The sequence below is a fragment of the Astyanax mexicanus genome, chromosome 18 (genome assembly GCF_023375975.1).
Source record: "Astyanax mexicanus isolate ESR-SI-001 chromosome 18, AstMex3_surface, whole genome shotgun sequence".
NCBI lineage: Eukaryota > Metazoa > Chordata > Actinopteri > Characiformes > Acestrorhamphidae > Astyanax > Astyanax mexicanus.
In genome coordinates, this window is record NC_064425.1 from 31,786,028 (window position 1) to 31,807,500 (window position 21,473).

The 21,473-nt window shown below is 36.8% G+C and overlaps 23 non-coding genes across 23 annotated transcripts; all 23 read left to right on the forward strand.

Annotated features, from left to right (window-relative positions):
- Positions 1-690: 690 nt before the first annotated feature.
- On the forward strand, positions 691-809 carry LOC125782742 (5S ribosomal RNA). The gene has a single exon (XR_007425480.1). It is a non-coding gene; the product is annotated as a 5S ribosomal RNA (ribosomal RNA).
- An 805-nt stretch (positions 810-1,614) lies between these two features.
- LOC125783029 (5S ribosomal RNA) lies at positions 1,615-1,733 on the forward strand. Its single transcript, XR_007425765.1, has one exon. It is a non-coding gene; the product is annotated as a 5S ribosomal RNA (ribosomal RNA).
- Positions 1,734-2,539: 806 nt separating this feature from the next.
- On the forward strand, positions 2,540-2,658 carry LOC125782743 (5S ribosomal RNA). Its single transcript, XR_007425481.1, has one exon. It is a non-coding gene; the product is annotated as a 5S ribosomal RNA (ribosomal RNA).
- Positions 2,659-3,460: 802 nt separating this feature from the next.
- On the forward strand, positions 3,461-3,579 carry LOC125782744 (5S ribosomal RNA). Its single transcript, XR_007425482.1, has one exon. It is a non-coding gene; the product is annotated as a 5S ribosomal RNA (ribosomal RNA).
- Positions 3,580-4,381: 802 nt separating this feature from the next.
- On the forward strand, positions 4,382-4,500 carry LOC125782745 (5S ribosomal RNA). Its single transcript, XR_007425483.1, has one exon. It is a non-coding gene; the product is annotated as a 5S ribosomal RNA (ribosomal RNA).
- Positions 4,501-5,303: 803 nt separating this feature from the next.
- On the forward strand, positions 5,304-5,422 carry LOC125782746 (5S ribosomal RNA). Its single transcript, XR_007425484.1, has one exon. It is a non-coding gene; the product is annotated as a 5S ribosomal RNA (ribosomal RNA).
- An 809-nt stretch (positions 5,423-6,231) lies between these two features.
- LOC125782748 (5S ribosomal RNA) lies at positions 6,232-6,350 on the forward strand. The gene has a single exon (XR_007425486.1). It is a non-coding gene; the product is annotated as a 5S ribosomal RNA (ribosomal RNA).
- Positions 6,351-7,154: 804 nt separating this feature from the next.
- On the forward strand, positions 7,155-7,273 carry LOC125782749 (5S ribosomal RNA). The gene has a single exon (XR_007425487.1). It is a non-coding gene; the product is annotated as a 5S ribosomal RNA (ribosomal RNA).
- Positions 7,274-8,076: 803 nt separating this feature from the next.
- LOC125783020 (5S ribosomal RNA) lies at positions 8,077-8,195 on the forward strand. The gene has a single exon (XR_007425756.1). It is a non-coding gene; the product is annotated as a 5S ribosomal RNA (ribosomal RNA).
- Positions 8,196-8,999: 804 nt separating this feature from the next.
- Positions 9,000-9,118, forward strand: LOC125783093 (5S ribosomal RNA). The gene has a single exon (XR_007425827.1). It is a non-coding gene; the product is annotated as a 5S ribosomal RNA (ribosomal RNA).
- Positions 9,119-9,909: 791 nt separating this feature from the next.
- On the forward strand, positions 9,910-10,028 carry LOC125782750 (5S ribosomal RNA). Its single transcript, XR_007425488.1, has one exon. It is a non-coding gene; the product is annotated as a 5S ribosomal RNA (ribosomal RNA).
- An 805-nt stretch (positions 10,029-10,833) lies between these two features.
- On the forward strand, positions 10,834-10,952 carry LOC125782751 (5S ribosomal RNA). The gene has a single exon (XR_007425489.1). It is a non-coding gene; the product is annotated as a 5S ribosomal RNA (ribosomal RNA).
- An 800-nt stretch (positions 10,953-11,752) lies between these two features.
- On the forward strand, positions 11,753-11,871 carry LOC125782752 (5S ribosomal RNA). Its single transcript, XR_007425490.1, has one exon. It is a non-coding gene; the product is annotated as a 5S ribosomal RNA (ribosomal RNA).
- Positions 11,872-12,672: 801 nt separating this feature from the next.
- On the forward strand, positions 12,673-12,791 carry LOC125782753 (5S ribosomal RNA). Its single transcript, XR_007425491.1, has one exon. It is a non-coding gene; the product is annotated as a 5S ribosomal RNA (ribosomal RNA).
- Positions 12,792-13,594: 803 nt separating this feature from the next.
- LOC125782754 (5S ribosomal RNA) lies at positions 13,595-13,713 on the forward strand. Its single transcript, XR_007425492.1, has one exon. It is a non-coding gene; the product is annotated as a 5S ribosomal RNA (ribosomal RNA).
- An 803-nt stretch (positions 13,714-14,516) lies between these two features.
- On the forward strand, positions 14,517-14,635 carry LOC125783217 (5S ribosomal RNA). The gene has a single exon (XR_007425951.1). It is a non-coding gene; the product is annotated as a 5S ribosomal RNA (ribosomal RNA).
- A 795-nt stretch (positions 14,636-15,430) lies between these two features.
- Positions 15,431-15,549, forward strand: LOC125782755 (5S ribosomal RNA). Its single transcript, XR_007425493.1, has one exon. It is a non-coding gene; the product is annotated as a 5S ribosomal RNA (ribosomal RNA).
- An 802-nt stretch (positions 15,550-16,351) lies between these two features.
- On the forward strand, positions 16,352-16,470 carry LOC125782756 (5S ribosomal RNA). Its single transcript, XR_007425494.1, has one exon. It is a non-coding gene; the product is annotated as a 5S ribosomal RNA (ribosomal RNA).
- A 799-nt stretch (positions 16,471-17,269) lies between these two features.
- On the forward strand, positions 17,270-17,388 carry LOC125782757 (5S ribosomal RNA). The gene has a single exon (XR_007425495.1). It is a non-coding gene; the product is annotated as a 5S ribosomal RNA (ribosomal RNA).
- An 806-nt stretch (positions 17,389-18,194) lies between these two features.
- On the forward strand, positions 18,195-18,313 carry LOC125782759 (5S ribosomal RNA). Its single transcript, XR_007425497.1, has one exon. It is a non-coding gene; the product is annotated as a 5S ribosomal RNA (ribosomal RNA).
- An 805-nt stretch (positions 18,314-19,118) lies between these two features.
- On the forward strand, positions 19,119-19,237 carry LOC125782760 (5S ribosomal RNA). Its single transcript, XR_007425498.1, has one exon. It is a non-coding gene; the product is annotated as a 5S ribosomal RNA (ribosomal RNA).
- Positions 19,238-20,042: 805 nt separating this feature from the next.
- On the forward strand, positions 20,043-20,161 carry LOC125782761 (5S ribosomal RNA). The gene has a single exon (XR_007425499.1). It is a non-coding gene; the product is annotated as a 5S ribosomal RNA (ribosomal RNA).
- An 804-nt stretch (positions 20,162-20,965) lies between these two features.
- On the forward strand, positions 20,966-21,084 carry LOC125782762 (5S ribosomal RNA). Its single transcript, XR_007425500.1, has one exon. It is a non-coding gene; the product is annotated as a 5S ribosomal RNA (ribosomal RNA).
- The last annotated feature ends 389 nt before the right edge of the window (positions 21,085-21,473 follow it).

Consider the following 21,473-nt stretch of genomic DNA (forward strand, 5'->3'; position numbering starts at 1 on the left):
CTCACTTAAAAGTTCTTTCATTTTTCTGAAGGAGGATATTGTTTCTTCATGCTAATAAATAAAGAAAAAAATGCATTATTTTTTATTTTCTTAACGTATAGGTACAGGGCGGCTCACTCCTGTTCCTGGGGCTCTACCACGCTAAAGATTTCAGATTTAACACACCTGAGTCTAGAATATTCACGTGATCCTGAAGGTCTTAATTACCTGGATCAAGTGTGCCTCGGACTCAGGCTGTTTGGATGGCAGGGGTGAAAAAAATTAAAAAGGCACCTTCTGTAGGACACAGGGCCTTTCTGTAAATGTATGCCAAGTATACTTTAATGTGTGTGTATGATTTTATTTATTTATTTCTCAGAATATTCTTTGTAAATATGATTTTTTTTTTAATTGGGCTTTTTTTTTTATTGGGCCTAATCTGAAGCTTCCATTCCATTGAGTAAGAAACGTAGAGCAAGTAAATTGAACAAAAAAAAATGAAGAGATAAAAATTAAGACATATAGGGAGTTTTTGTCTTTTTTTCTTTGGTTACTTTTTGTAGTGAAAGTTAAAAGGAGCTTTTATTTTGAGGCAAGATCTTTGTATTAGTCCGTAGAGCTGCTTTACTTTTGTCAAGAGCAGTAAATGACAGTGAAAAGACTCAGGTCTGTGAGTGACTTATAAATAGGCTTGTTGGGAGTTGATCTTTCGCTTACGGCCATACCACCCTGAGAACGCCCGATCTCGTCTGATCTCGGAAGCTAAGCAGGGTCGGGCCTGGTTAGTACTTGGATGGGAGACCGCCTGGGAATACCAGGTGCTGTAAGCTTTTCCATCTTTCCTTTATTTTTTAATCCGTTCAGTCCATGATGTCACAATTTTTTACAAGGCTCCACTGTGTTTACTCTTCATATAAAACACTTACAGTAAACCATATACAGATTAAATACTCACTTAAAAGTTCTTTCATTTTTCTGAAGGAGGATATTGTTTCTTCATGCTAATAAATAAAGAAAAAAATGCATTATTTTTTATTTTCTTAACGTATAGGTACAGGGCGGCTCACTCCTGTTCCTGGGGCTCTACCACGCTAAAGATTTCAGATTTAACACACCTGAGTCTAGAATGTTCACGTGATCCTGAAGGTCTTAATTACCTGGATCAAGTGTGCCTCGGACTCAGGCTGTTTGGATGGCAGGGGTGAAAAAAATTAAAAAGGCACCTTCTGTAGGACACAGGGCCTTTCTGTAAATGTATGCCAAGTATACTTTAATGTGTGTGTATGATTTTATTTATTTATTTCTCAGAATATTCTTTGTAAATATGATTTTTTTTAATTGGGCTTTTTTTTATTGGGCATAATCTGAAGCTTCCATTCTATTGAGTAAGAAACGTAGAGCAAGAAAATTGAAAAAAAAAAATGAAGAGATAAAAATTAAGACATAGAGGGAGTTTTTGTCTTTTTTTCTTTGGTTACTTTTTGTAGTGAAAGTTAAAAGGAGCTTTTATTTTGAGGCAAGATCTTTGTATTAGTCCGTAGAGCTGCTTTACTTTTGTCAAGAGCAGTAAATGACAGTGAAAAGACTCAGGTCTGTGAGTGACTTATAAATAGGCTTGTTGGGAGTTGATCTTTCGCTTACGGCCATACCACCCTGAGAACGCCCGATCTCGTCTGATCTCGGAAGCTAAGCAGGGTCGGGCCTGGTTAGTACTTGGAAGGGAGACCGCCTGGGAATACCAGGTGCTGTAAGCTTTTCCATCTTTCCTTTATTTTTTACTCCGTTCAGTCCATGATGTCACAAATTTTTACAAGGCTACACTGTGTTTACTCTTCATATAAAACACTTACAGTAAACCATATACAGATTAAGTACTCACTTAAAAGTTCTTTCATTTTTCTGAAGGAGGATATTGTTTCTTCATGCTAATAAATAAAGAACAAAATGCATTATTTTTTATTTTCTTAACATAGGTACAGGGCGACTGACTTCTGTTCCTGGGGCTCTACCACGCTAAAGATTTCAGATTTAACACACCTGAGTCTAGAATGTTCACGTGATCCTGAAGGTCTTAATTACCTGGATCAAGTGTGCCGCGGACTCAGGCTGTTTGGATGGCAGGGGTGAAAAAAATTAAAAAGGCACGTTCTGTAGGACACAGGGCCTTTCTGTAAATGTATGCCAAGTATACTTTAATGTGTGTGTATGATTTTATTTATTTATTTCTCAGAATATTCTTTGTAAATATGATTTTTTTTTTAATTGGGCTTTTTTTTTTACTGGGCCTAATCTGAAGCTTCCATTCCATTGAGTAAGAAACGTAGAGCAAGAAAATTGAAAAAAAAAATGAAGAGATAAAAATTAAGACATATAGGGAGTTTTTGTCTTTTTTTCTTTGGTTACTTTTTGTAGTGAAAGTTAAAAGGAGCTTTTATTTTGAGGCAAGATCTTTGTATTAGTCCGTAGAGCTGCTTTACTTTTGTCAAGAGCAGTAAATGACAGTGAAAAGACTCAGGTCTGTGAGTGACTTATGAATAGGCTTGTTGGGAGTTGATCTTTCGCTTACGGCCATACCACCCTGAGAACGCCCGATCTCGTCTGATCTCGGAAGCTAAGCAGGGTCGGGCCTGGTTAGTACTTGGATGGGAGACCGCCTGGGAATACCAGGTGCTGTAAGCTTTTCCATCTTTCCTTTATTTTTTACTCCGTTCAGTCCATGATGTCACAATTTTTTACAAGGCTACACTGTGTTTACTCTTCATATAAAACACTTACAGTAAACCATATACAGATTAAATACTCACTTAAAAGTTCTTTCATTTTTCTGAAGGAGGATATTGTTTCTTCATGCTAATAAATAAAGAAAAAATGCATTATTTTTTATTTTCTTAACATAGGTACAGGGCGACTGACTCCTGTTCCTGGGGCTCTACCACGCTAAAGATTTCAGATTTAACACACCTGAGTCTAGAATGTTCACGTGATCCTGAAGGTCTTAATTACCTGGATCAAGTGTGCCGCGGACTCAGGCTGTTTGGATGGCAGGGGTGAAAAAATTTAAAAAGGCACCTTCTGTAGGACACAGGGCCTTTCTGTAAATGTATGCCAAGTATACTTTAATGTGTGTGTATGATTTTATTTATTTATTTCTCAGAATATTCTTTGTAAATATGATTTTTTTTTAAATTGGGCTTTTTTTTTATTGGGCCTAATCTGAAGCTTCCATTCCATTGATTAAGAAACGTAGAGCAAGAAAATTGAACAAAAAAATGAAGAGATAAAAATTAAGACATATAGGGAGTTTTTGTCTTTTTTTCTTTGGTTACTTTTTGTAGTGAAAGTTAAAAGGAGCTTTTATTTTGAGGCAAGATCTTTGTATTAGTCCGTAGCTGCTTTACTTTTGTCAAGAGCAGTAAATGACAGTGAAAAGACTCAGGTCTGTGAGTGACTTATAAATAGGCTTGTTGGGAGTTGATCTTTCGCTTACGGCCATACCACCCTGAGAACGCCCGATCTCGTCTGATCTCGGAAGCTAAGCAGGGTCGGGCCTGGTTAGTACTTGGATGGGAGACCGCCTGGGAATACCAGGTGCTGTAAGCTTTTCCATCTTTCCTTTATTTTTTACTCCGTTCAGTCCATGATGTCACAATTTTTTACAAGGCTACACTGTGTTTACTCTTCATATAAAACACTTACAGTAAACCATATACAGATTAAATACTCACTTAAAAGTTCTTTCATTTTTCTGAAGGAGGATATTGTTTCTTCATGCTAATAAATAAAGAAAAAAATGCATTATTTTTTATTTTCTTAACGTATAGGTACAGGGCGGCTCACTCCTATTCCTGGGGCTCTACCACGCTAAAGATTTCAGATTTAACACACCTGAGTCTAGAATGTTCACGTGATCCTGAAGGTCTTAATTACCTGGATCAAGTGTGCCGCGGACTCAGGCTGTTTGGATGGCAGGGGTGAAAAAAATTAAAAAGGCACCTTCTGTAGGACACAGGGCCTTTCTGTAAATGTATGCCAAGTATACTTTAATGTGTGTGTATGATTTTATTTATTTATTTCTCAGAATATTCTGTGTAAATATGATTTTTTTTTTTAATTGGGCTTTTTTTTTATTGGGCCTAATCTGAAGCTTCCATTCCATTGAGTAAGAAACGTAGAGCAAGTAAATTGAACAAAAAAAATGAAGAGATAAAAATTAAGACATATAGGGAGTTTTTGTATTTTTTTCTTTGGTTACTTTTTGTAGTGAAAGTTAAAAGGAGCTTTTATTTTGAGGCAAGATCTTTGTATTAGTCCGTAGAGCTGCTTTACTTTTGTCAAGAGCAGTAAATGACAGTGAAAAGACTCAGAGTGACTTATAAATAGGCTTGTTGGGAGTTAATCTTTCGCTTACGGCCATACCACCCTGAGAACGCCCGATCTCGTCTGATCTCGGAAGCTAAGCAGGGTCGGGCCTGGTTAGTACTTGGATGGGAGACCGCCTGGGAATACCAGGTGCTGTAAGCTTTTCCATCTTTCCTTTATTTTTTACTCCGTTCAGTCCATGATGTCACAATTTTTTACAAGGCTACACTGTGTTTACTCTTCATATAAAACACTTACAGTAAACCATATACAGATTAAATACTCACTTAAAAGTTCTTTCATTTTTCTGAAGGAGGATATTGTTTCTTCATGCTAATAAATAAAGAAAAAATGCATTATTTTTTATTTTCTTAACATAGGTACAGGGCGACTGACTCCTGTTCATGGGGCTCTACCACGCTAAAGATTTCAGATTTAACACACCTGAGTCTAGAATGTTCACGTGATCCTGAAGGTCTTAATTACCTGGATCAAGTGTGCCGCGGACTCAGGCTGTTTGGATGGCAGGGGTGAAAAAATTTAAAAAGGCACCTTCTGTAGGACACAGGGCCTTTCTGTAAATGTATGCCAAGTATACTTTAATGTGTGTGTATGATTTTATTTATTTATTTCTCAGAATATTCTTTGTAAATATGATTTTTTTTTTAATTGGGCTTTTTTTTATTGGGCCTAATCTGAAGCTTCCATTCCATTGAGTAAGAAACGTAAAGCAAGAAAATTGAACAAAAAAATGAAGAGATAAAAATTAAGACATATAGGGAGTTTTTGTCTTTTTTTCTTTGGTTACTTTTTGTAGTGAAAGTTAAAAGGAGCTTTTATTTTGAGGCAAGATCTTTGTATTAGTCCGTAGAGCTGCTTTACTTTTGTCAAGAGCAGTAAATGACAGTGAAAAGACTCAGGTCTGTGAATGACTTATAAATAGGCTTGTTGGGAGTTGATCTTTCGCTTACGGCCATACCACCCTGAGAACGCCCGATCTCGTCTGATCTCGGAAGCTAAGCAGGGTCGGGCCTGGTTAGTACTTGGATGGGAGACCGCCTGGGAATACCAGGTGCTGTAAGCTTTTCCATCTTTCCTTTATTTTTTACTCCGTTCAGTCCATGATGTCACAATTTTTTACAAGGCTACACTGTGTTTACTCTTCATATAAAACACTTACAGTAAACCATACACAGATTAAATACTCACTTAAAAGTTCTTTCATTTTTCTGAAGGAGGATATTGTTTCTTCATGCTAATAAATAAAGAAAAAAATGCATTCTTTTTTATTTTCTTAACGTATAGGTACAGGGCGGCTCACTCCTGTTCCTGGGGCTCTACCACGCTAAAGATTTCAGATTTAACACACCTGAGTCTAGAATGTTCACGTGATCCTGAAGGTCTTAATTACCTGGATCAAGTGTGCCGCGGACTCAGGCTGTTTGGATGGCAGGGGTGAAAAAAATTAAAAAGGCACCTTCTGTAGGACACAGGGCCTTTCTGTAAATGTATGCCAAGTATACTTTAATGTGTGTGTATGATTTTATTTATTTATTTCTCAGAATATTCTTTGTAAATATGATTTTTTTTTTAATTGGGCTTTTTTTTTATTGGGCCTAATCTGAAGCTTCCATTCCATTGAGTAAGAAACGTAGAGCAAGTAAATTGAACAAAAAAAAATGAAGAGATAAAAATTAAGACATATAGGGAGTTTTTGTATTTTTTTCTTTGGTTACTTTTTGTAGTGAAAGTTAAAAGGAGCTTTTATTTTGAGGCAAGATCTTTGTATTAGTCCGTAGAGCTGCTTTACTTTTGTCAAGAGCAGTAAATGACAGTGAAAAGACTCAGGTCTGTGAGTGACTTATAAATAGGCTTGTTGGGAGTTGATCTTTCGCTTACGGCCATACCACCCTGAGAACGCCCGATCTCGTCTGATCTCGGAAGCTAAGCAGGGTCGGGCCTGGTTAGTACTTGGATGGGAGACCGCCTGGGAATACCAGGTGCTGTAAGCTTTTCCATCTTTCCTTTATTTTTTACTCCGTTCAGTCCATGATGTCACAATTTTTTACAAGGCTACACTGTGTTTACTCTTCATATAAAACACTTACAGTAAACCATATACAGATTAAATACTCACTTAAAAGTTCTTTCATTTTTCTGAAGGAGGATATTGTTTCTTCATGCTAATAAATAAAGAAAAAATGCATTATTTTTTATTTTCTTAACATAGGTACAGGGCGACTGACTCCTGTTCCTGGGGCTCTACCACGCTAAAGATTTCAGATTTAACACACCTGAGTCTAGAATGTTCACGTGATCCTGAAGGTCTTAATTACCTGGATCAAGTGTGCCGCGGACTCAGGCTGTTTGGATGGCAGGGGTGAAAAAATTTAAAAAGGCACCTTCTGTAGGACACAGGGCCTTTCTGTAAATGTATGCCAAGTATACTTTAATGTGTGTGTATGATTTTATTTATTTATTTCTCAGAATATTCTTTGTAAATATGATTTTTTTTTTAATTGGGCTTTTTTTTTATTGGGCCTAATCTGAAGCTTCCATTCCATTGAGTAAGAAACGTAAAGCAAGAAAATTGAACAAAAAAATGAAGAGATAAAAATTAAGACATATAGGGAGTTTTTGTCTTTTTTTCTTTGGTTACTTTTTGTAGTGAAAGTTAAAAGGAGCTTTTATTTTGAGGCAAGATCTTTGTATTAGTCCGTAGAGCTGCTTTACTTTTGTCAAGAGCAGTAAATGACAGTGAAAAGACTCAGGTCTGTGAGTGACTTATGAATAGGCTTGTTGGGAGTTGATCTTTCGCTTACGGCCATACCACCCTGAGAACGCCCGATCTCGTCTGATCTCGGAAGCTAAGCAGGGTCGGGCCTGGTTAGTACTTGGATGGGAGACCGCCTGGGAATACCAGGTGCTGTAAGCTTTTCCATCTTTCCTTTATTTTTTACTCCGTTCAGTCCATGATGTCACAATTTTTTACAAGGCTACACTGTGTTTACTCTTCATATAAAACACTTACAGTAAACCATATACAGATTAAATACTCACTTAAAAGTTCTTTCATTTTTCTGAAGGAGGATATTGTTTCTTCATGCTAATAAATAAAGAAAAAATGCATTATTTTTTATTTTCTTAACATAGGTACAGGGCGACTGACTCCTGTTCCTGGGGCTCTACCACGCTAAAGATTTCAGATTTAACACACCTGAGTCTAGAATGTTCACGTGATCCTGAAGGTCTTAATTACCTGGATCAAGTGTGCCGCGGACTCAGGCTGTTTGGATGGCAGGGGTGAAAAAATTTAAAAAGGCACCTTCTGTAGGACACAGGGCCTTTCTGTAAATGTATGCCAAGTATACTTTAATGTGTGTGTATGATTTTATTTATTTATTTCTCAGAATATTCTTTGTAAATATGATTTTTTTTTTAATTGGGCTTTTTTTTATTGGGCCTAAACTGAAGCTTCCATTCCATTGAGTAAGAAACGTAAAGCAAGAAAATTGAACAAAAAAATGAAGAGATAAAAATTAAGACATATAGGGAGTTTTTGTCTTTTTTTCTTTGGTTACTTTTTGTAGTGAAAGTTAAAAGGAGCTTTTATTTTGAGGCAAGATCTTTGTATTAGTCCGTAGAGCTGCTTTACTTTTGTCAAGAGCAGTAAATGACAGTGAAAAGACTCAGGTCTGTGAGTGACTTATAAATAGGCTTGTTGGGAGTTGATCTTTCGCTTACGGCCATACCACCCTGAGAACGCCTGATCTCGTCTGATCTCGGAAGCTAAGCAGGGTCGGGCCTGGTTAGTACTTGGATGGGAGACCGCCTGGGAATACCAGGTGCTGTAAGCTTTTCCATCTTTCCTTTATTTTTTACTCCGTTCAGTCCATGATGTCACAATTTTTTACAAGGCTACACTGTGTTTACTCTTCATATAAAACACTTACAGTAAACCATATACAGATTAAATACTCACTTAAAAGTTCTTTCATTTTTCTGAAGGAGGATATTGTTTCTTCATGCTAATAAATGAAGAAAAAATGCATTATTTTTTATTTTCTTAACATAGGTACAGGGCGACTGACTCCTGTTCCTGGGGCTCTACCACGCTAAAGATTTCAGATTTAACACACCTGAGTCTAGAATGTTCACGTGATCCTGAAGGTCTTAATTACCTGGATCAAGTGTGCCGCGGACTCAGGCTGTTTGGATGGCAGGGGTGAAAAAATTTAAAAAGGCACCTTCTGTAGGACACAGGGCCTTTCTGTAAATGTATGCCAAGTATACTTTAATGTGTGTGTATGATTTTATTTATTTATTTCTCAGAATATTCTTTGTAAATATGATTTTTTTTTAATTGGGCTTTTTTTTTATTGGGCCTAATCTGAAGCTTCCATTCCATTGAGTAAGAAACGTAGAGCAAGAAAATTGAACAAAAAAAATGAAGAGATAAAAATTAAGACATATAGGGAGTTTTTGTCTTTTTTTCTTTGGTTACTTTTTGTAGTGAAAGTTAAAAGGAGCTTTTATTTTGAGGCAAGATCTTTGTATTAGTCCGTAGAGCTGCTTTACTTTTGTCAAGAGCAGTAAATGACAGTGAAAAGACTCAGGTCTGTGAGTGACTTATAAATAGGCTTGTTGGGAGTTGATCTTTCGCTTACGACCATACCACCCTGAGAACGCCCGATCTCGTCTGATCTCGGAAGCTAAGCAGGGTCGGGCCTGGTTAGTACTTGGATGGGAGACCGCCTGGGAATACCAGGTGCTGTAAGCTTTTCCATCTTTCCTTTATTTTTTACTCCGTTCAGTCCATGATGTCACAAATTTTTACAAGGCTACACTGTGTTTACTCTTCATATAAAACACTTACAGTAAACCATATACAGATTAAATACTCACTTAAAAGTTCTTTCATTTTTTTGAAGGAGGATATTGTTTCTTCATGCTAATAAATAAAGAAAAAATGCATTATTTTTTATTTTCTTAACATAGGTACAGGGCGACTGACTCCTGTTCATGGGGCTCTACCACGCTAAAGATTTCAGATTTAACACACCTGAGTCTAGAATGTTCACGTGTATCCTGAAGGTCTTAATTACCTGGATCAAGTGTGCCGCGGACTCAGGCTGTTTGGATGGCAGGGGTGAAAAAAATTAAAAAGGCACCTTGGGCCTTTCTGTAAATGTATGCCAAGTATACTTTAATGTGTGTGTATGATTTTATTTATTTATTTCTCAGAATATTCTTTGTAAATATGATTTTTTTTTAATTGGGCTTTTTTTATTGGGCCTAATCTGAAGCTTCCATTCCATTGAGTAAGAAACGTAGAGCAAGAAAATTGAAAAAAAAAAATGAAGAGATAAAAATTAAGACATACAGGGAGTTTTTGTCTTTTTTTCTTTGGTTACTTTTTGTAGTGAAAGTTAAAAGGAGCTTTTATTTTGAGGCAAGATCTTTGTATTAGTCCGTAGAGCTGCTTTACTTTTGTCAAGAGCAGTAAATGACAGTGAAAAGACTCAGGTCTGTGAGTGACTTATAAATAGGCTTGTTGGGAGTTTATCTTTCGCTTACGGCCATACCACCCTGAGAACGCCCGATCTCGTCTGATCTCGGAAGCTAAGCAGGGTCGGGCCTGGTTAGTACTTGGATGGGAGACCGCCTGGGAATACCAGGTGCTGTAAGCTTTTCCATCTTTCCTTTATTTTTTACTCCGTTCAGTCCATGATGTCACAAATTTTTACAAGGCTACACTGTGTTTACTCTTCATATAAAACACTTACAGTAAACCATATACAGATTAAGTACTCACTTAAAAGTTCTTTCATTTTTCTGAAGGAGGATATTGTTTCTTCATGCTAATAAATAAAGAAAAAATGCATTATTTTTTATTTTCTTAACATAGGTACAGGGCGACTGACTTCTGTTCCTGGGGCTCTACCACGCTAAAGATTTCAGATTTAACACACCTGAGTCTAGAATGTTCACGTGATCCTGAAGGTCTTAATTACCTGGATCAAGTGTGCCGCGGACTCAGGCTGTTTGGATGGCAGGGGTGAAAAAAATTAAAAAGGCACGTTCTGTAGGACACAGGGCCTTTCTGTAAATGTATGCCAAGTATACTTTAATGTGTGTGTATGATTTTATTTATTTATTTCTCAGAATATTCTTTGTAAATATGATTTTTTTTTAATTGGGCTTTTTTTTATTGGGCCTAATCTGAAGCTTCCATTCTATTGAGTAAGAAACGTAGAGCAAGAAAATTGAACAAAAAAAAAATGAAGAGATAAAAATTAAGACATATAGGGAGTTTTTGTCTTTTTTTCTTTGGTTACTTTTTGTAGTGAAAGTTAAAAGGAGCTTTTATTTTGAGGCAAGATCTTTGTATTAGTCCGTAGAGCTGCTTTACTTTTGTCAAGAGCAGTAAATGACAGTGAAAAGACTCAGGTCTGTGAGTGACTTATAAATAGGCTTGTTGGGAGTTGATCTTTCGCTTACGGCCATACCACCCTGAGAACGCCCGATCTCGTCTGATCTCGGAAGCTAAGCAGGGTCGGGCCTGGTTAGTACTTGGATGGGAGACCGCCTGGGAATACCAGGTGCTGTAAGCTTTTCCATCTTTCCTTTATTTTTTACTCCGTTCAGTCCATGATGTCACAAATTTTTACAAGGCTACACTGTGTTTACTCTTCATATAAAACACTTACAGTAAACCATATACAGATTAAGTACTCACTTAAAAGTTCTTTCATTTTTCTGAAGGAGGATATTGTTTCTTCATGCTAATAAATAAAGAAAAAATGCATTATTTTTAATTTTCTTAACATAGGTACAGGGCGACTGACTTCTGTTCCTGGGGCTCTACCACGCTAAAGATTTCAGATTTAACACACCTGAGTCTAGAATGTTCACGTGATCCTGAAGGTCTTAATTACCTGGATCAAGTGTGCCGCGGACTCAGGCTGTTTGGATGGCAGGGGTGAAAAAAATTAAAAAGGCACCTTCTGTAGGACACAGGGCCTTTCTGTAAATGTATGCCAAGTATACTTTAATGTGTGTGTATGATTTTATTTATTTATTTCTCAGAATATTCTTTGTAAATATGATTTTTTTTTTAATTGGGCTTTTTTTTTTATTGGGCCTAATCTGAAGCTTCCATTCCATTGAGTAAGAAACGTAGAGCAAGTAAATTGAACAAAAAAAAATGAAGAGATAAAAATTAAGACATATAGGGAGTTTTTGTATTTTTTTCTTTGGTTACTTTTTGTAGTGAAAGTTAAAAGGAGCTTTTATTTTGAGGCAAGATCTTTGTATTAGTCCGTAGAGCTGCTTTACTTTTGTCAAGAGCAGTAAATGACAGTGAAAAGACTCAGAGTGACTTATAAATAGGCTTGTTGGGAGTTGATCTTTCGCTTACGGCCATACCACCCTGAGAACGCCCGATCTCGTCTGATCTCGGAAGCTAAGCAGGGTCGGGCCTGGTTAGTACTTGGATGGGAGACCGCCTGGGAATACCAGGTGCTGTAAGCTTTTCCATCTTTCCTTTATTTTTTACTCCGTTCAGTCCATGATGTCACAATTTTTTACAAGGCTACACTGTGTTTACTCTTCATATAAAACACTTACAGTAAACCATATACAGATTAAATACTCACTTAAAAGTTCTTTCATTTTTCTGAAGGAGGATATTGTTTCTTCATGCTAATAAATAAAGAAAAAATGCATTATTTTTTATTTTCTTAACATAGGTACAGGGCGACTGACTCCTGTTCCTGGGGCTCTACCACGCTAAAGATTTCAGATTTAACACACCTGAGTCTAGAATGTTCACGTGATCCTGAAGGTCTTAATTACCTGGATCAAGTGTGCCGCGGACTCAGGCTGTTTGGATGGCAGGGGTGAAAAAATTTAAAAAGGCACCTTCTGTAGGACACAGGGCCTTTCTGTAAATGTATGCCAAGTATACTTTAATGTGTGTGTATGATTTTTTTTATTTATTTCTCAGAATATTCTTTGTAAATATGATTTTTTTTTAATTGGGCTTTTTTATTGGGCCTAATCTGAAGCTTCCATTCCATTGAGTAAGAAACGTAGAGCAAGAAAATTCAACAAAAAAAATGAAGAGATAAAAATTAAGACATATAGGGAGTTTTTGTCTTTTTTTCTTTGGTTACTTTTTGTAGTGAAAGTTAAAAGGTGCTTTTATTTTGAGGCAAGATCTTTGTATTAGTCCGTAGAGCTGCTTTACTTTTGTCAAGAGCAGTAAATGACAGTGAAAAGACTCAGGTCTGTGAGTGACTTATAAATAGGCTTGTTGGGAGTTGATCTTTCGCTTACGGCCATACCACCCTGAGAACGCCCGATCTCGTCTGATCTCGGAAGCTAAGCAGGGTCGGGCCTGGTTAGTACTTGGATGGGAGACCGCCTGGGAATACCAGGTGCTGTAAGCTTTTCCATCTTTCCTTTATTTTTTACTCCGTTCAGTCCATGATGTCACAATTTTTTACAAGGCTACACTGTGTTTACTCTTCATATAAAACACTTACAGTAAACCATATACAGATTAAATACTCACTTAAAAGTTATTTCATTTTTCTGAAGGAGGATATTGTTTCTTCATGCTAATAAATAAAGAAAAAATGCATTATTTTTTATTTTCTTAACATAGGTACAGGGCGACTGACTCCTGTTCCTGGGGCTCTACCACGCTAAAGATTTCAGATTTAACACACCTGAGTCTAGAATGTTCACGTGATCCTGAAGGTCTTAATTACCTGGATCAAGTGTGCCGCGGACTCAGGCTGTTTGGATGGCAGGGGTGAAAAAAATTAAAAAGGCACCTTCTGTAGGACACAGGGCCTTTCTGTAAATGTATGCCAAGTATACTTTAATGTGTGTGTATGATTTTATTTATTTATTTCTCAGAATATTCTTTGTAAATATGATTTTTTTTTTAATTGGGCTTTTTTTTATTGGGCCTAATCTGAAGCTTCCATTCCATTGAGTAAGAAACGTAAAGCAAGAAAATTGAACAAAAAAATGAAGAGATAAAAATTAAGACATATAGGGAGTTTTTGTCTTTTTTTCTTTGGTTACTTTTTGTAGTGAAAGTTAAAAGGAGCTTTTATTTTGAGGCAAGATCTTTGTATTAGTCCGTAGAGCTGCTTTACTTTTGTCAAGAGCAGTAAATGACAGTGAAAAGACTCAGGTCTGTGAGTGACTTATGAATAGGCTTGTTGGGAGTTGATCTTTCGCTTACGGCCATACCACCCTGAGAACGCCCGATCTCGTCTGATCTCGGAAGCTAAGCAGGGTCGGGCCTGGTTAGTACTTGGATGGGAGACCGCCTGGGAATACCAGGTGCTGTAAGCTTTTCCATCTTTCCTTTATTTTTTACTCCGTTCAGTCCATGATGTCACAATTTTTTACAAGGCTACACTGTGTTTACTCTTCATATAAAACACTTACAGTAAACCATATACAGATTAAATACTCACTTAAAAGTTCTTTCATTTTTCTGAAGGAGGATATTGTTTCTTCATGCTAATAAATAAAGAAAAAATGCATTATTTTTTATTTTCTTAACATAGGTACAGGGCGACTGACTCCTGTTCCTGGGGCTCTACCACGCTAAAGATTTCAGATTTAACACACCTGAGTCTAGAATGTTCACGTGATCCTGAAGGTCTTAATTACCTGGATCAAGTGTGCCGCGGACTCAGGCTGTTTGGATGGCAGGGGTGAAAAAATTTAAAAAGGCACCTTCTGTAGGACACAGGGCCTTTCTGTAAATGTATGCCAAGTATACTTTAATGTGTGTGTATGATTTTATTTATTTATTTCTCAGAATATTCTTTGTAAATATGATTTTTTTTTAATTGGGCTTTTTTTATTGGGCCTAATCTAAAGCTTCCATTCCATTGAGTAAGAAACGTAGAGCAAGAAAATTGAACAAAAAAAAATGAAGAGATAAAAATTAAGACATATAGGGAGTTTTTGTCTTTTTTTCTTTGGTTACTTTTTGTAGTGAAAGTTAAAAGGAGCTTTTATTTTGAGGCAAGATCTTTGTATTAGTCCGTAGAGCTGCTTTACTTTTGTCAAGAGCAGTAAATGACAGTGAAAAGACTCAGGTCTGTGAGTGACTTATAAATAGGCTTGTTGGGAGTTGATCTTTCGCTTACGGCCATAGCACCCTGAGAACGCCCGATCTCGTCTGATCTCGGAAGCTAAGCAGGGTCGGGCCTGGTTAGTACTTGGATGGGAGACCGCCTGGGAATACCAGGTGCTGTAAGCTTTTCCATCTTTCCTTTATTTTTTACTCCGTTCAGTCCATGATGTCACAATTTTTTACAAGGCTACACTGTGTTTACTCTTCATATAAAACACTTACAGTAAACCATATACAGATTAAATACTCACTTAAAAGTTCTTTCATTTTTCTGAAGGAGGATATTGTTTCTTCATGCTAATAAATAAAGAAAAAATGCATTATTTTTTATTTTCTTAACATAGGTACAGGGCGACTGACTCCTGTTCCTGGGGCTCTACCACGCTAAAGATCTCAGATTTAACACACCTGAGTCTAGAATGTTCACGTGATCCTGAAGGTCTTAATTACCTGGATCAAGTGTGCCGCGGACTCAGGCTGTTTGGATGGCAGGGGTGAAAAAAATTAAAAAGGCACCTTCTGTAGGACACAGGGCCTTTCTGTAAATGTATGCCAAGTATACTTTAATGTGTGTGTATGATTTTATTTATTTATTTCTCAGAATATTCTTTGTAAATATGATTTTTTTTTAAATTGGGCTTTTTTTTTATTGGGCCTAATCTGAAGCTTCCATTCCATTGATTAAGAAACGTAGAGCAAGAAAATTGAACAAAAAAATGAAGAGATAAAAATTAAGACATATAGGGAGTTTTTGTCTTTTTTTCTTTGGTTACTTTTTGTAGTGAAAGTTAAAAGGAGCTTTTATTTTGAGGCAAGATCTTTGTATTAGTCCGTAGCTGCTTTACTTTTGCCAAGAGCAGTAAATGACAGTGAAAAGACTCAGAGTGACTTATAAATAGGCTTGTTGGGAGTTAATCTTTCGCTTACGGCCATACCACCCTGAGAACGCCCGATCTCGTCTGATCTCGGAAGCTAAGCAGGGTCGGGCCTGGTTAGTACTTGGATGGGAGACCGCCTGGGAATACCAGGTGCTGTAAGCTTTTCCATCTTTCCTTTATTTTTTACTCCGTTCAGTCCATGATGTCACAATTTTTTACAAGGCTACACTGTGTTTACTCTTCATATAAAACACTTACAGTAAACCATATACAGATTAAATACTCACTTAAAAGTTCTTTCATTTTTCTGAAGGAGGATATTGTTTCTTCATGCTAATAAATAAAGAAAAAATGCATTATTTTTTATTTTCTTAACATAGGTACAGGGCGACTGACTCCTGTTCCTGGGGCTCTACCACGCTAAAGATCTCAGATTTAACACACCTGAGTCTAGAATGTTCACGTGATCCTGAAGGTCTTAATTACCTGGATCAAGTGTGCCGCGGACTCAGGCTGTTTGGATGGCAGGGGTGAAAAAATTTAAAAAGGCACCTTCTGTAGGACACAGGGCCTTTCTGTAAATGTATGCCAAGTATACTTTAATGTGTGTGTATGATTTTATTTATTTATTTCTCAGAATATTCTTTGTAAATATGATTTTTTTTTAAATTGGGCTTTTTTTTTATTGGGCCTAATCTGAAGCTTCCATTCCATTGATTAAGAAACGTAGAGCAAGAAAATTGAACAAAAAAATGAAGAGATAAAAATTAAGACATATAGGGAGTTTTTGTCTTTTTTTCTTTGGTTACTTTTTGTAGTGAAAGTTAAAAGGAGCTTTTATTTTGAGGCAAGATCTTTGTATTAGTCCGTAGCTGCTTTACTTTTGTCAAGAGCAGTAAATGACAGTGAAAAGACTCAGGTCTGTGAGTGACTTATAAATAGGCTTGTTGGGAGTTGATCTTTCGCTTACGGCCATACCACCCTGAGAACGCCCGATCTCGTCTGATCTCGGAAGCTAAGCAGGGTCGGGCCTGGTTAGTACTTGGATGGGAGACCGCCTGGGAATACCAGGTGCTGTAAGCTTTTCCATCTTTCCTTTATTTTTTACTCCGTTCAGTCCATGATGTCACAAATTTTTAAAAGGCTACACTGTGTTTACTCTTCATATAAAACACTTACAGTAAACCATATACAGATTAAATACTCACTTAAAAGTTCTTTCATTTTTCTGAAGGAGGATATTGTTTCTTCATGCTAATAAATAAAGAAAAAATGCATTATTTTTTATTTTCTTAACATAGGTACAGGGCGACTGACTCCTGTTCCTGGGGCTCTACCACGCTAAAGATCTCAGATTTAACACACCTGAGTCTAGAATGTTCACGTGATCCTGAAGGTCTTAATTACCTGGATCAAGTGTGCCGCGGACTCAGGCTGTTTGGATGGCAGGGGTGAAAAAAATTAAAAAGGCACCTTCTGTAGGACACAGGGCCTTTCTGTAAATGTATGCCAAGTATACTTTAATGTGTGTGTATGATTTTATTTATTTATTTCTCAGAATATTCTTTGTAAATATGATTTTTTTTTTTAATTGGGCTTTTTTTTTATTGGGCCTAATCTGAAGCTTCCATTCCATTGAGTAAGAAACGTAGAGCAAGTAAATTGAACAAAAAAAATGAAGAGATAAAAATTAAGACATATAGGGAGTTTTTGTATTTTTTTCTTTGGTTACTTTTTGTAGTGAAAGTTAAAAGGAGCTTTTATTTTGAGGCAAGATCTTTGTATTAGTCCGTAGAGCTGCTTTACTTTTGTCAAGAGCAGTAAATGACAGTGAAAAGACTCAGAGTGACTTATAAATAGGCTTGTTGGGAGTTAATCTTTCGCTTACGGCCATACCACCCTGAGAACGCCCGATCTCGTCTGATCTCGGAAGCTAAGCAGGGTCGGGCCTGGTTAGTACTTGGATGGGAGACCGCCTGGGAATACCAGGTGCTGTAAGCTTTTCCATCTTTCCTTTATTTTTTACTCCGTTCAGTCCATGATGTCACAATTTTTTACAAGGCTACACTGTGTTTACTCTTCATATAAAACACTTACAGTAAACCATATACAGATTAAATACTCACTTAAAAGTTCTTTCATTTTTCTGAAGGAGGATATTGTTTCTTCATGCTAATAAATAAAGAAAAAAATGCATTATTTTTTATTTTCTTAACGTATAGGTACAGGGCGGCTCACTCCTATTCCTGGGGCTCTACCACGCTAAAGATTTCAGATTTAACACACCTGAGTCTAGAATGTTCACGTGATCCTGAAGGTCTTAATTACCTGGATCAAGTGTGCCGCGGACTCAGGCTGTTTGGATGGCAGGGGTGAAAAAAATTAAAAAGGCACCTTCTGTAGGACACAGGGCCTTTCTGTAAATGTATGCCAAGTATACTTTAATGTGTGTGTATGATTTTATTTATTTATTTCTCAGAATATTCTTTGTAAATATGATTTTTTTTTAATTGGGCTTTTTTTTATTGGGCCTAATCTGAAGCTTCCATTCCATTGAGTAAGAAACGTAGAGCAAGAAAATTGAACAAAAAAAATGAAGAGATAAAAATTAAGACATATAGGGAGTTTTTGTCTTTTTTTCTTTGGTTACTTTTTGTAGTGAAAGTTAAAAGGAGCTTTTATTTTGAGGCAAGATCTTTGTATTAGTCCGTAGAGCTGCTTTACTTTTGTCAAGAGCAGTAAATGACAGTGAAAAGACTCAGGTCTGTGAGTGACTTATAAATAGGCTTGTTGGGAGTTGATCTTTCGCTTACGGCCATACCACCCTGAGAACGCCCGATCTCGTCTGATCTCGGAAGCTAAGCAGGGTCGGGCCTGGTTAGTACTTGGATGGGAGACCGCCTGGGAATACCAGGTGCTGTAAGCTTTTCCATCTTTCCTTTATTTTTTACTCCGTTCAGTCCATGATGTCACAATTTTTTACAAGGCTACACTGTGTTTACTCTTCATATAAAACACTTACAGTAAACCATATACAGATTAAATACTCACTTAAAAGTTCTTTCATTTTTCTGAAGGAGGATATTGTTTCTTCATGCTAATAAATAAAGAAAAAATGCATTATTTTTTATTTTCTTAACATAGGTACAGGGCGACTGACTCCTGTTCCTGGGGCTCTACCACGCTAAAGATTTCAGATTTAACACACCTGAGTCTAGAATGTTCACGTGATCCTGAAGGTCTTAATTACCTGGATCAAGTGTGCCGCGGACTCAGGCTGTTTGGATGGCAGGGGTGAAAAAAATTAAAAAGGCACCTTCTGTAGGACACAGGGCCTTTCTGTAAATGTATGCCAAGTATACTTTAATGTGTGTATATGATTTTATTTATTTATTTCTCAGAATATTCTTTGTAAATATGATTTTTTTTTTAAATTGGGCTTTTTTTTTATTGGGCCTAATCTGAAGCTTCCATTCCATTGATTAAGAAACGTAGAGCAAGAAAATTGAACAAAAAAATGAAGAGATAAAAATTAAGACATATAGGGAGTTTTTGTCTTTTATTCTTTGGTTACTTTTTGTAGTGAAAGTTAAAAGGAGCTTTTATTTTGAGGCAAGATCTTTGTATTAGTCCGTAGAGCTGCTTTACTTTTGTCAAGAGCAGTAAATGACAGTGAAAAGACTCAGGTCTGTGAGTGACTTATAAATAGGCTTGTTGGGAGTTGATCTTTCGCTTACGGCCATACCACCCTGAGAACGCCCGATCTCGTCTGATCTCGGAAGCTAAGCAGGGTCGGGCCTGGTTAGTACTTGGATGGGAGACCGCCTGGGAATACCAGGTGCTGTAAGCTTTTCCATCTTTCCTTTATTTTTTACTCCGTTCAGTCCATGATGTCACAATTTTTTACAAGGCTACACTGTGTTTACTCTTCATATAAAACACTTACAGTAAACCATATACAGATTAAATACTCACTTAAAAGTTATTTCATTTTTCTGAAGGAGGATATTGTTTCTTCATGCTAATAAATAAAGAAAAAATGCATTATTTTTTATTTTCTTAACATAGGTACAGGGCGACTGACTCCTGTTCCTGGGGCTCTACCACGCTAAAGATTTCAGATTTAACACACCTGAGTCTAGAATGTTCATGTGATCCTGAAGGTCTTAATTACCTGGATCAAGTGTGCCGCGGACTCAGGCTGTTTGGATGGCAGGGGTGAAAAAAATTAAAAAGGCACCTTCTGTAGGACACAGGGCCTTTCTGTAAATGTATGCCAAGTATACTTTAATGTGTGTATATGATTTTATTTATTTATTTCTCAGAATATTCTTTGTAAATATGATTTTTTTTTTAAATTGGGCTTTTTTTTTATTGGGCCTAATCTGAAGCTTCCATTCCATTGATTAAGAAACGTAGAGCAAGAAAATTGAACAAAAAAATGAAGAGATAAAAATTAAGACATATAGGGAGTTTTTGTCTTTTTTTCTTTGGTTACTTTTTGTAGTGAAAGTTAAAAGGAGCTTTTATTTTGAGGCAAGATCTTTGTATTAGTCCGTAGAGCTGCTTTACTTTTGTCAAGAGCAGTAAATGACAGTGAAAAGACTCAGGTCTGTGAGTGACTTATAAATAGGCTTGTTGGGAGTTGATCTTTCGCTTACGGCCATACCACCCTGAGAACGCCCGATCTCGTCTGATCTCGGAAGCTAAGCAGGGTCGGGCCTGGTTAGTACTTGGATGGGAGACCGCCTGGGAATACCAGGTGCTGTAAGCTTTTCCATCTTTCCTTTATTTTTTACTCCGTCCAGTCCATGATGTCACAAATTTTTACAAGGCTACACTGTGTTTACTCTTCATATAAAACACTTACAGTAAACCATATACAGATTAAATACTCACTTAAAAGTTATTTCATTTTTCTGAAGGAGGATATTGTTTCTTCATGCTAATAAATGAAGAAAAAATGCATTATTTTTTATTTTCTTAACATAGGTACAGGGCGACTGACTCCTGTTCCTGGGGCTCTACCACGCTAAAGATCTCAGATTTAACACACCTGAGTCTAGAATGTTCACGTGATCCTGAAGGTCTTAATTACCTGGATCAAGTGTGCCGCGGACTCAGGCTGTTTGGATGGCAGGGGTGAAAAAAATTAAAAAGGCACCTTCTGTAGGACACAGGGCCTTTCTGTAAATGTATGCCAAGTATACTTTAATGTGTGTGTATGATTTTATTTATTTATTTCTCAGAATATTCTTTGTAAATATGATTTTTTTTTAATTGGGCTTTTTTTTTATTGGGCCTAATCTGAAGCTTCCATTCCATTGAGTAAGAAACGTAGAGCAAGAAAATTGAACAAAAAAAATGAAGAGATAAAAATTAAGACATATAGGGAGTTTTTGTCTTTTTTTCTTTGGTTACTTTTTGTAGTGAAAGTTAAAAGGAGCTTTTATTTTGAGGCAAGATCTTTGTATTAGTCCGTAGAGCTGCTTTACTTTTGTCAAGAGCAGTAAATGACAGTGAAAAGACTCAGGTCTGTGAGTGACTTATAAATAGGCTTGTTGGGAGTTGATCTTTCGCTTACGGCCATACCACCCTGAGAACGCCCGATCTCGTCTGATCTCGGAAGCTAAGCAGGGTCGGGCCTGGTTAGTACTTGGATGGGAGACCGCCTGGGAATACCAGGTGCTGTAAGCTTTTCCATCTTTCCTTTATTTTTTACTCCGTTCAGTCCATGATGTCACAAATTTTTACAAGGCTACACTGTGTTTACTCTTCATATAAAACACTTACAGTAAACCATATACAGATTAAATACTCACTTAAAAGTTATTTCATTTTTCTGAAGGAGGATATTGTTTCTTCATGCTAATAAATGAAGAAAAAATGCATTATTTTTTATTTTCTTAACATAGGTACAGGGCGACTGACTCCTGTTCCTGGGGCTCTACCACGCTAAAGATTTCAGATTTAACACACCTGAGTCTAGAATGTTCACGTGATCCTGAAGGTCTTAATTACCTGGATCAAGTGTGCCGCGGACTCAGGCTGTTTGGATGGCAGGGGTGAAAAAAATTAAAAAGGCA